The sequence below is a fragment of the Nicotiana attenuata genome, unplaced genomic scaffold (assembly GCF_001879085.1).
Source record: "Nicotiana attenuata strain UT unplaced genomic scaffold, NIATTr2, whole genome shotgun sequence".
NCBI lineage: Eukaryota > Viridiplantae > Streptophyta > Magnoliopsida > Solanales > Solanaceae > Nicotiana > Nicotiana attenuata.
In genome coordinates, this window is record NW_017670392.1 from 108,741 (window position 1) to 120,384 (window position 11,644).

Sequence of the window (11,644 nt, forward strand, 5' to 3'; positions counted from 1 at the left end):
TAGATGTTACAACAGCCTTCTATTTGTTCACTGGTCATCCTATTAAGAATTTTGTTTGCCTTACATACTAGTACTATTCGACAGTACTAACGTCCCTATTGCTGAGAGCGCTACATCTTTGAATGGATGTAGGTGGTTCCGTTGCTGATAGTGTCAATCGCAGATAGTGGTGCTCTCTTTCTCTCGTCATAGCTGTCTTGGTGAGCCCCCATTTCTCCCAGGGGTTTTGTAGTTTTTCTTTTGTGTAAATTTCCATATTTTGAGGTATAGTCGGGGCCTTGTTGCCGGCATTATCATTTTGGTCTTCTGTATCCTTAGAGGCTCCATAGACATTTATGTGGGTCATGGATGGTTGTCGGGGTGGTCATAGGATCACATTGTATTTTGAAACTTTTCTCCACTAGACTGTCAACTGTATGTACTTTTGGAAACACAACTATGGCATGTTTCACTTAAGTAAGAATCTAACTAGCAATTTTTATGCATTTATATAACAACTCTACCTCCCACGTTTAATAATTGGTAATGCATTACTTCTTCGGATATACAATGAGTCGGGCGAGAAAGGATAGATAGGCTTGCTCGACCGGGTTCGCTCGATTGCACTCCCCGAAGTTTGGGGCGTGACAGCGGCTTAGCTACATGGTAAGCTTCGGTAGCCAGTATAGGCTTCTTCCAATTTTGCGCCCTCCCTCTCTTATTAAGTTTTCTTTTGCAGGCCTTTGACAAGCGTAAATCCGAGCTGCTTCGCCATGAGGCCGGGCTGCGGATAGCTTTGGATGGGGAGAAATCCCTTAGGATCCTTTGTACAAAAAAGGATGATGAGCCGGTATACCTGCGGCGCGAGGCGGATCGAAGTCGGAACTACGAAAGCAATCTCGAAAGATAGGTAACCTACACTTCGTGTCGATGTATGCTCCCCCTTCCGCTTTCGGAGATTAATACATCAATATTTCAGTTGGAGAGCAAAACGGAGGAGCTGGAACGACTTTGGGGTGAAGTTGGCCGGGTCAAACGTGAGTTTAACGAGTTGAAGGCTCAGGTAGATTCCCAAGTTACGACCAAGGAGGATGCTTTGGCTAAGGCTTCTGCCCTCGAGGTGCAACTCCGGAACGCTCATGCAAATGATTCCGTCCGAGCGAATATGATTACAAGGCTCGAGTATGAGCTTTTAAAGGCGAAGGCCGAGGTTGTGGATGCCTAGGCCGAGGCTATAATGGGCCGCACTAAGGGTGACAGTAAAGTGGAGGTCTATTTGAAGGGCGCTACTGATGCTCGAGTTGAGCTAAGAAGGGCTCTTGACCATGAGAGCAAAAATAAAGAGTATGTGAGGTGTAAATATCGGAGGGAAACCCTCGAGGAAATTCATGCCAGGGGCTTCGACCCCTCGGAAGTGATAAAGCAGGCGAAGGCGGAAGAATTTGAAGCTAAATTCCTTCTGTCCGATGCCGAGGATAGCGAGGATGAGGCCGACGGGCCATAGTCCCCTAGGGGAACGTAGATTTCCTTTTCTGTTTCTACATATAGTACTTTCAATGTACATTGTAAATGGAGCTTGTATTTTCTCGCATATATGTATAAAAGGAAACCTCGCAGTTTAATTTCTCCTGCATTTCTTTTTGCATTTTAGCCAGATGAACTGGTCTTTGAGTAAAAGGAGTCCTTAGATTCATAGTATGGCCCTGGGGCTCATTAGGCTGGCCCGTAGGCTTTTACGCGCTTTGGTTGGTTCGACCTTTTAGCGTAAGCCGGCGTTTTAGCTCTTATGCTTTTGCTCTTAGGTATATTTAGTTAACTTGTTTGGGTTCAGTCTCCGAGTCGGGTTTCGACTCGAGCTCATTCGACCCCTAAATTTCCAAACAACAATTTGAGTAAGATACAAAAAGATAGAACATGGATCTATTAATTCCTATACATCATGAGAGGAAACGGATAATATACCTATAGCCACATCCAATGGCGTCTTTGAATCATGTCACCCAACTAGACCATACATGTGGTTAAGACCACTGCCTGAACTAGACGTTCCACCCCTACATCTGCCTCTACATGTAGGTGCCCAAGGGCCAAGAGATGGAAAAGGTACTAATGACCCTATACGTTGCGCTCTACTACCATTCATCCACTATTAGGCCTCTGGACAATTTCTCAAAATTTATCCAACAAACCCACACTGCTAACATGTATCCGAGCTGTACTGACATGGACATGGATGTGTCTTCCTACACTAACTGCAATGAGCCTAGGCGGTCTCCCCTCACTCGTACTACCCCCAATCTGTGGGCCTGAGACCCTCGAATTCTCGCCTTGTACTAACTGGGATTGGTCGCCCTAATCATACCTATGTCTCAGAAACTGAGACGGTACACTAGAGGTTGAATGAACTATTGACTATGAAGGCTCTATCGGTATCCTACTGAGAATGCTCCACTACTACCCTGAGCTCTCCCATAACTTCCAGCTGACCTGGCCCTCGTACTCTAGTCTCTTTCTCTATCAGCCCGAATCTTCTTCTTGCGCTCCTTTGTGTACTGTGCAAAGTCCATCATCCTGAAGATATCCATATCTTTGTTTAATTAAGTGGTAGAGCGTCACCGAACAAATGGGGGCCAAGTCCAATCACAAACATATGAACCCTTGCTTGTGTAGTAGCAACCAAATTCGGGGCATACCGGGCTAAGAGCTGAAATCTCGTCGGCCCTAGCCTCCCTGATCTCCAATAATAGAAAATGTTCTAAGAAGGCTTCAATAAGCTCTTTCCACACTACTGGAGGTGCATCCGACCCTTTAGAATCTTCCGTGTCTCATACTAAGTCACCGCAACATCCTTCAATTGATAGGAAGCAAATTCAATAGCCTCTATCGCAGAAGCAAGCATAACTCTAGGTGTACTGTGAGTTAAAACAATAAATTTCTATGGGTATTCATCCAAATTGGATCCTATAAATTCTCGAGGACCCATATGAATAAAATCTCTAACTCTAGGACAGGCTTACCCCTCTGACAGACCAACACTCGGAGATGCTTTAGCCTACTACAGTGACTGAATATCTACAAACTGAGTAAGGAACCAAACAATGCTTCTGATTTTCAGATCATTGGAACTAGGCAGTGGAATAGGAGGAAAGGAACTTCTCTGGGCTCTTCTAGCCTTGGTAGTGGGGATTCCTGATAAAGTGGACCATCCCGAACCTCAATTTCGCCTGTATCAATAGGTGGCAACCCACTAGTATCTGCGTCTTGATTGGTAAAAGAGCTATGGCTGGCTTTTGTCTTTCTTTTTGTAGGCATATTTTGTCAAACATATAACAAGACACGAGTGAGAATCAAGTTCTTATTTGCACGATCTAGAGTATGAAAGAAGGACATCGTTCCAAAATGCATGTAGCCTCCTAATTATAAGGGTGGTGCGCAACACACCCATAAGTAGGAATCCAATAGACACGACTTCATAGACTCCCGAGGAAACATACCTACTTTATTACCAAGTTTGATACGCCCCAAATTCGGATGAGGCGGACCGGCACCATGTTTCTTAACTTGACCGAGTGAACCAACCTATCATATCTCTTATTACTATCATATCCATGTAAAACGTCTATAAAGAGGAGACGACAACTGCTTCAATAAAGAAATATCTGTATATCATAGAAATAGAGGGTCCACATACAAAAGACTGAAACATAACTCACAGAAAAACTAAGTCATAGCATCTTTACATATTTGAACGCGCAAAATATATGTCTATGAAGTCTATAGAATAGTCTAAAACCATAGAAGTGATGGGACAGGTCCTCAACCTACCGAAAACATCTATATACATGATAAAACTCGAGACTCTACGACAGGTTTTAATTGGGGCTCACCAAATGTGGATGAAGTGTTGCAACTGCCTAGCAGGGAGGTCTACTGCTCCATGCGTCCGAACCTCCATCGTGAAATAAAATGTCTCCAAAAGGGAAGTAAGTGCTTTGAAATAGTACCTATATGATAAGGCATACTGAATAACATACGATAACCAATGAAGCTCAAATAAGAGAGGAACATGGAACCTGGAAATAATGATAACATCTGAAACTGAGAATATCGCATAAGACATATGCTTAATTTTGTTTGAATTATTCTCATTATTTCTTTAAACCATATATCAATTTTCTAGGATCATTATTCATTAATATAATTTTGATTTGGATACATTTAGCTTATTCCTCGAAATCTTAAGGATTGTTGCCACATGGTGTACAATAACACGATATCAAGCCCCTCGTGCCTCACACAACATAAGTCGACTATAAGGATAAAAAATGGTGCATGTACCACGACCACAAGGGCCTCGTTCCTCGCACAACATCAATGGTTTATAAGGGTAACAAATCATTAAGATAACATGACCACAAGGGCCTCATTCCTCACATGACATCAATGGACCACAAGAACATAAGAACAGAACCCACTTATCAACATTTAAGGAAAATATATCATTTTCATATAACTTTTTGAAGTCATTTTGCACATGAGGCTCATTAGGATCACAATATTCTGAAACATGTTTTCCATACAATATATTCAACTAGACATCCCATAAAGATGTATCACAATCAGTCTGAGGAAATCTGGAATGCTCAACAACTAACGAGAGCATGTTACCTATGGAAAACCCATCAACATCATGAGCACAATCTCTACAAAAGGCTCGACACTATAGGAGCATAACAGTATATGTAATGGTTCTTTTTAATGAATAATGGAATGGGTATCTCAAGAAGATACCAACACAACTATGCAACTGCCAACAGGACAATCGACCACAGATCAACCCTCAAACCCCCAAATCTTACTCTCCAATCCCTAGTGCAAAATCCCCCAAAATTTCACCTTAAAACACATAAATTAGGTGTATAAATCAATGGGTATTCAATATTATTGGACAAAAGTGATTAAAAATAGCTTACATCTTGATTTTTAGTGAAATCCCTCACAAAAATCACCACTAGCCGAGCTCCCCAAGTCAAAATATTAAATTATACTCTAATCCTCGTTTTTGAAACGTTAATAGTCTCCCCAGTTTCCCTTTTTCACGGACGCAGAAATATCCTCACATTCGTGAAGCACAAAATCCTCAGCTGCCAAATTCCTCTTACGTGAACGAGACACACCAGTCGCGAATGCAATGACTAAGAACACATACCTTCACGATCGTCGTCCTGGTTACGCGATCGCATTGAAAAAATCGCCTGCCATCCTGCGCCTGACCTCCATTCTTCGCAAACGCGACCTTCTACACGCGTTCGTGATGCACAACTCTCTGAACCTTCGAGAATGCGTCCCAGTTCCCACAAACATGTAGAACAATCTTCACCAGTCGCCCAAATGCTCTTCGCGATCGCAGCCCCTCCCTTGAGAGTGCGTATAAGGAAACCAAATTAAGCAGCTACAACAGTCCAACAAGTCTTAAATGAGCCGAACATGATCCGAATCACACCCGAGGCCCCCGGGACCGTATCCAAACATTCCAACAGGTCCTAAAACACGACAAGAACTTAGTCAAAGCCTCAAATCATATCAAACAACATCAATAAATCGAATTGCACCCCATTTTAAGCCCAATGAACTATTGCACTTCCAACTTCTAAAACCAATGCCGAAATACACCAAACCAATTTCGATTGACCTCATATTTTGCGCACAAGCAATACATGACACAACAGATATATTTCAACTCTCAAAACCAATATCCGAGTCTGGTATCAACAAAGTCAACTCTCGGTCAAACTTCTCAACTTTCCAAACCTTTAAAATTTCAACTATCGCGAATTCAAGCCAAAATGACCTACGGACCTCCAAATCAATATCTGGACATACTCCTAAGTCCAAAATCACCATACACAGATAATAGAACCATCAAAACTCCATTTCGGAGTCGTTTACTCATATCTCAATATCCGGTCAACTCTTTCAACTTAAGCTTCCAACCATAGGACTATGTGTCCCAATTCATTCTGAGACATCTCCGCAATAAAACCAACAACCCAGGAAAACCACATAACAACAATTAAAGATAGAATAAGCAATAAATGGGGAAATAGGGCTACAATACTCATAATGACGGGTCGAGTCGTTACAGTAAGACGCTTTCACTTCCATTGGGGAATCTCAAGTCTCTAATGTTTGTACTTCACCTGCTGACACTTCAGGCATTAAGCCACATACGCCACTGTATCGTTCTTCATTCTTCACCACAAATAATGCTACCTCAAATCCTGACTCATCTTAGCGGCACCCGGATAAATGGAATACCGCGAACTGTGGGCCTCCTCAAGAATCAACTCATGCAACCCATCAACAATAGGCACACATATCCGGCCTTCCATCCGTAACACCCATCATCTCCGATAAAAACCTCTTTCGCATCGTCGTGATGTATCGTGTCCCTAAGGACAAGCAATTTGGGGTCATCATACTAACACTCTCTGATGCGCTCATATAAAGAAGACCAAGAAACCACGCAAGCAAGAACCCAGGAGGGCTCCAAAACATCCAGTCTAAAAAACTGATTAGCCAAAGCCTGAACTTCCATGGCTAGTGGCCTCTCTGCTGCCAGTAGATATGCCAAACCACCCATACTCTTCGCCTTTCTACTCAAGGCTTTGGCCACCATATTGGCCTTCCCAGAATGATACAAAATTGTGATATCATAGTCTTTCAGCAACTCTAACCAACTCCGCACTATCAAATTAAGCTCTTTCTACTTGAACAGATGCTGGAGACTCCGATGGTCGGTATAGACCTCACATGGGACACCGTACACATAATGCCTCCAAAATCTCTAATGCATGAACAGTAACTGCCAATTCTAAGTTGTGGACCGGGTAATTCTAATCATGAACCTGCAGTCGCCGAGACGCGTAGGGAATTACCCTACAATCTTGCATCAACATCGCGCCAAGCCCAACATGCGATGCATCATAGTACAGTGTAGGATCTCGAGCCCGTAGGAGAAACCAACATTGGGGCTGTAGTCAAAGCAGTCTTGAGCTTTTGAAAGCTTGCCGCACACTCCTCAAACCATCTAAAAGTAGCACCATTCTGGGTAAATCTAATCAAAGGTGTAGTAACGGATTAGAAACCCTCTATGAAACGTGATAATATCTAGCCAAACCAAGGAAACTCCGCTCTCAGTAGTTGAAAATGGTCTGGGCCAACTCTAAACTGCCCCAATCTTCTTCAGAAATACCTTGATCCCCTCACTAGACACCACATGACCCAAAAATGCCATTGAATCAAGCTAGAATTCACACTTGGAGAATTTTGCATATAACTTATTCTCCCTCAGAGTCTGGAGCACAATCCTCAAATGTTGCTCATGATCCTCCCGACTGCGAGAATATACCAAGATGCCATCAATAAATACAATGATGAATGAGTCAACATATGGATGAAATACATTGTTCATTAGGTTCACAAATGTTGTTGGGGCATTGGTCAGCACTAAAGACATCACGAGGAACTCATAATTACCATATCGAGTCCTGAAAGCAGTTTTCGAAATATCCGAATCTTGAATCTTCAACTGATTATACCCTGATTGCAAATCAATCTTTAAGAACACTCTGGCACCCTGAAGCTGGTCAAATAAGTCATCAATGCACGGTAATGGATACATGTTCTTCACTATAACCTTGTTCAACTTCCTATAATTAATGCATATCTACATTGTATCATCCTTATTCTTCACAAACAGAATCGGAGGTGCTCTGGCTACCGCGCATGCCGCTCCTCGGCCTTTACCAAGGCCCCGATCTTGTGTGGCTCTAGCAGGGGGCGCGAGTGTCTGATCATCGGATCTAGCCCTTTGTGTCCTCACCATCTGTGAGAGAATAGAAATACATAACTGAGATTTTGAAATCAGCAAATTCGCATGATGAGGTATCAAAGAAGTGGAATTTTTCTAACAGTTTCGTAGCCTCTCGAAGATAAGTACAGATGTCTCCATACCGATCTGCAAGAATCTACTAAACTTGCTTATGACTCGTAGAACCTATGAACCTAGGGCTCTGATACCAACTTGTCACGACCCCAATTTTGCACCTTAGGATAACGTGATGGCACCTAGTCTCTAAGACTAGGTAAGCCTAATCATGAATTAAAAATAGCAGAAATAATAACTCAAACGGTACAACTGACAATTAACTCCCAAAATCTGGTTGAACTGAGTCATATGCTCTACAATGAATGCACTAAAACTCTCAAAATACAAAATATTCTTGAACAAGAAATAAATAGTAGAACATCTAAAATAGAAGGTGGCTTTGAGGCCTACGAACGTTGGGCAGGTGTACCTTGAAGTCTCCGAGATTAGCAAATTAATCACTGGCTTCCAACACAGGCGTATGTACGTAGATCTGCACAAACAGAAGAGTAGTATGAGTATACCATAACAGTACTCAATAAGTATCAATCCTAACTTTGGTAGAGTAGTGACGAGGCCAGGTCAAGACACCTACTAGGATAAAATAAACTAACAAAGTATGACATAGTCTAATAATGAAAAACGATGAAGTAAATGACAAGTAAGCCATTTAATAATGTAGGCTAACAACAAAAAATTAAGCACTAAAAACAACAAGGAAAGAACATATGAGGGAAAACAACAAGTAGACAAACACGGGAAATTACAAGTAAAACCATGAAGAAACATTAAGAACTCCTTAGCAACAAGTCTTTTAACATAAGAGGTAAACAAGAATCATAACCGAGGAACCGCCTCATATCCACAATTCGTAATTTCGATCACAATCTTTCCTTATATCACCGCATGAGCCTTGCATTTATTTTTAAAATATTTTTCAGAAATAGCTACACGTGTTTTAGCCCCCTTATCTCACCGAATGGCTTCAAGTAATTCCCATACTAGCACACGCGTATAAATTTCAACCTTATCTCATTGCAAGCGTATCAACCCCTATCCTAATATCACCGCATGCATATCAATATCACAACACACTGTTCAACTCGCACCACATTAGCCCATATGCGGCAACACTTGCCAAAATCAATAATACCGATGTTATCACCACATGTAGCCCATGGATCAACCACAATATGTATATTAATCTCAATAACAACAAAATGAATGTGGATAAAAACTTCAACCTCAATGTGATAATGGCTTCCACAACTTCAACATCAATAACTGAACAACAAGATCTTCCACGAAATAACAACTTCAAGTAAGAGTAATTTAACAATAAAGGAGTAATAAGACAATAAGAGAGGTAGTAACTTCAACTAAGCATATACGATCAATTACAACAATAAAAAAGTGTAACAAGTTCTAACAACATCAATTAGAGCATGTACGAGTAAATTTAACAATAAAAAAGATGTAACATGTTGTATCAAGTTCAAGTATATGCATGGAAGAATTCCGAAATCCTAAATGGTCAAAATACCACATATAACTCGTGTGCACGCTTGTCACCTTGTGTACACAACTTTCATATAGCATAATTAGCACAAAAAACCCAAATCCTGAGAGATAGTTTCCTCACACAAAGTTAGGCAAGACACTTACCTCAACTATGCCAAATCAATGCTCGAATATAGCTTTTCCCTTAAAATTCGTCTCCACACGGCTCAAATATAATTAAAATTGACTTATTATCATCAAACAATGCAAGGAAACCAATCGCAATAGACAAAGCTTTGATCTTTAGACAATTCCAAAAAAAGTCAACAAAAGTCAATGCCGGGCCCGGTCGATCAAAACCCGGGTTCAAGGGTAGATTTTGACTTCCCATAACACCACGAGTTCATATATGTGTCATGTTTTCTTATCCGAGTCCAAATCGACTCTCAGAACTCAAATCTTTATTTTTTCAAAACTTTGACAAAGATCCCCAATTTTCCTCTTTCATTATAACAAATTTGATGTTTAATCTATGATACAATCATGAAATATAATTGGAAATTGATTAGAATCACTTAACCAATGTTTGTAGATGAGAAATCCCTCTCCAAGTTGCCTCCTACCGAGTCTAAAATATGAAGATGAGACTAAAATCTCGGCTTTTCTAACTATTGTTTATTTGCAGATGTTGCAATTGCGACACTAGCTTCATGATTGGGAAGCATTAGCAATTGAGAAGAAAAGCTCGCAAATGCAGCACCGACATACTTAAGGGGAATTATGCAAATACAACAGTGGGTTTGCAAATGCGTACCATATTCCCATCGTAAATGCGACAATTGCATCGCAAATGCGAACTGTCCTACCCAGGCCCATACTTCGCAAATGCGAACAAGGTATCACAATTGGGATACCTGAGCCTCCCCTTCCATGTTTGCAATTGCGACATCAGAGCACCAGTACACCAGCAAGTCCAATTTCAGTCCAAACCTTCCCAAAATGCGTCTGAAACTCATCTGAGCCCTCAGGGCTCCAAACCAAATATCCACACAAGTCTAAAAATATCATGCGAACTTGCTCGCATGATCAAAACAGGAAAATAACATTTAGATCTACGAATCAGACATCAAAATGCATGAATTTCAAAGAAATGTTCAAGAACCTCTATAATTGCAACCATGCGTCTGACATATTAAATCACTTCCAAATGACACCAAATTTTGCAAACAAGTTCTAAATAGCATAACGAACCTATTCAAAGTCCAAAACCAAATTCTGAACCCGATAGCCAAAAATCATCCTACGGTCAAACTTGGAAATTCTTCTAAACCTCAAAGCCAACTTTCGACAAAACAACACAAAACAACCTATAGACCTCCGAATACGATGCCGGGCATAAGCCCAAGTCCGAAATTATGATACAAACCTATCTGAGCCATCAAAACATCGTTCCGGGGTATTTTTCACAAAAGTAAATCTTTGGTCAACATAATCGACTAAGGCTTCTAAGCCAAAAATCAAAGGGTCCAAATCAATTCAAAATCTTCTCAGAACGAAATCAATCAACCCTCTTAGTCATAAAGCCAAAGTTACACATGTTTGAATCATCAATAGGGGGAGCGCAAATACACAAATCGATCGGCTGGGTCCTTACAAAGAGACTCCCTATTAGGCCAAAGGTCGAAGTATTAGCAGCTCACGGGATACTCAAACTTCTCCTAAGTATGGTCCATTGTGCGGGCATCCCACACTTAGTTCCAACCACCTACTCTCTTTTAACACACCTATTAGCTTTGACTCAATCCTCGTCCTCCTACAAAATACAAAAACAATACTACAACGATAATGCAATAAAAAAAATAAAGAATAGAATTGGGTTGTCTCCAAACAAGTACCTTAATTATAGTCGTGGAATGACTTATATCTTCTTCACCACTTTTGTCTCCACCTCAAAGATATAAATGTATCCCCAAATTTGATTCAAGCTTTCGATTATGGTCCTGGGGTGGTGGTACAAATACAAACGAACCGAGTAAACAATGTCTCATCTTGCAATTCTTCGCTTTTAAGTGTCGGATGTCATTTTGTCTCCTTGGCATCGCAAATTTCGGAATGTATGCACTTTGTTCCTCACCCATTGACTCTTTCATAGGCTCGGATGGATAAATTCTAGTGTCACCAACCAAATACAATGATGAAAACTGGTTAGAATGAGGTCAAATATGCTCCAACTCT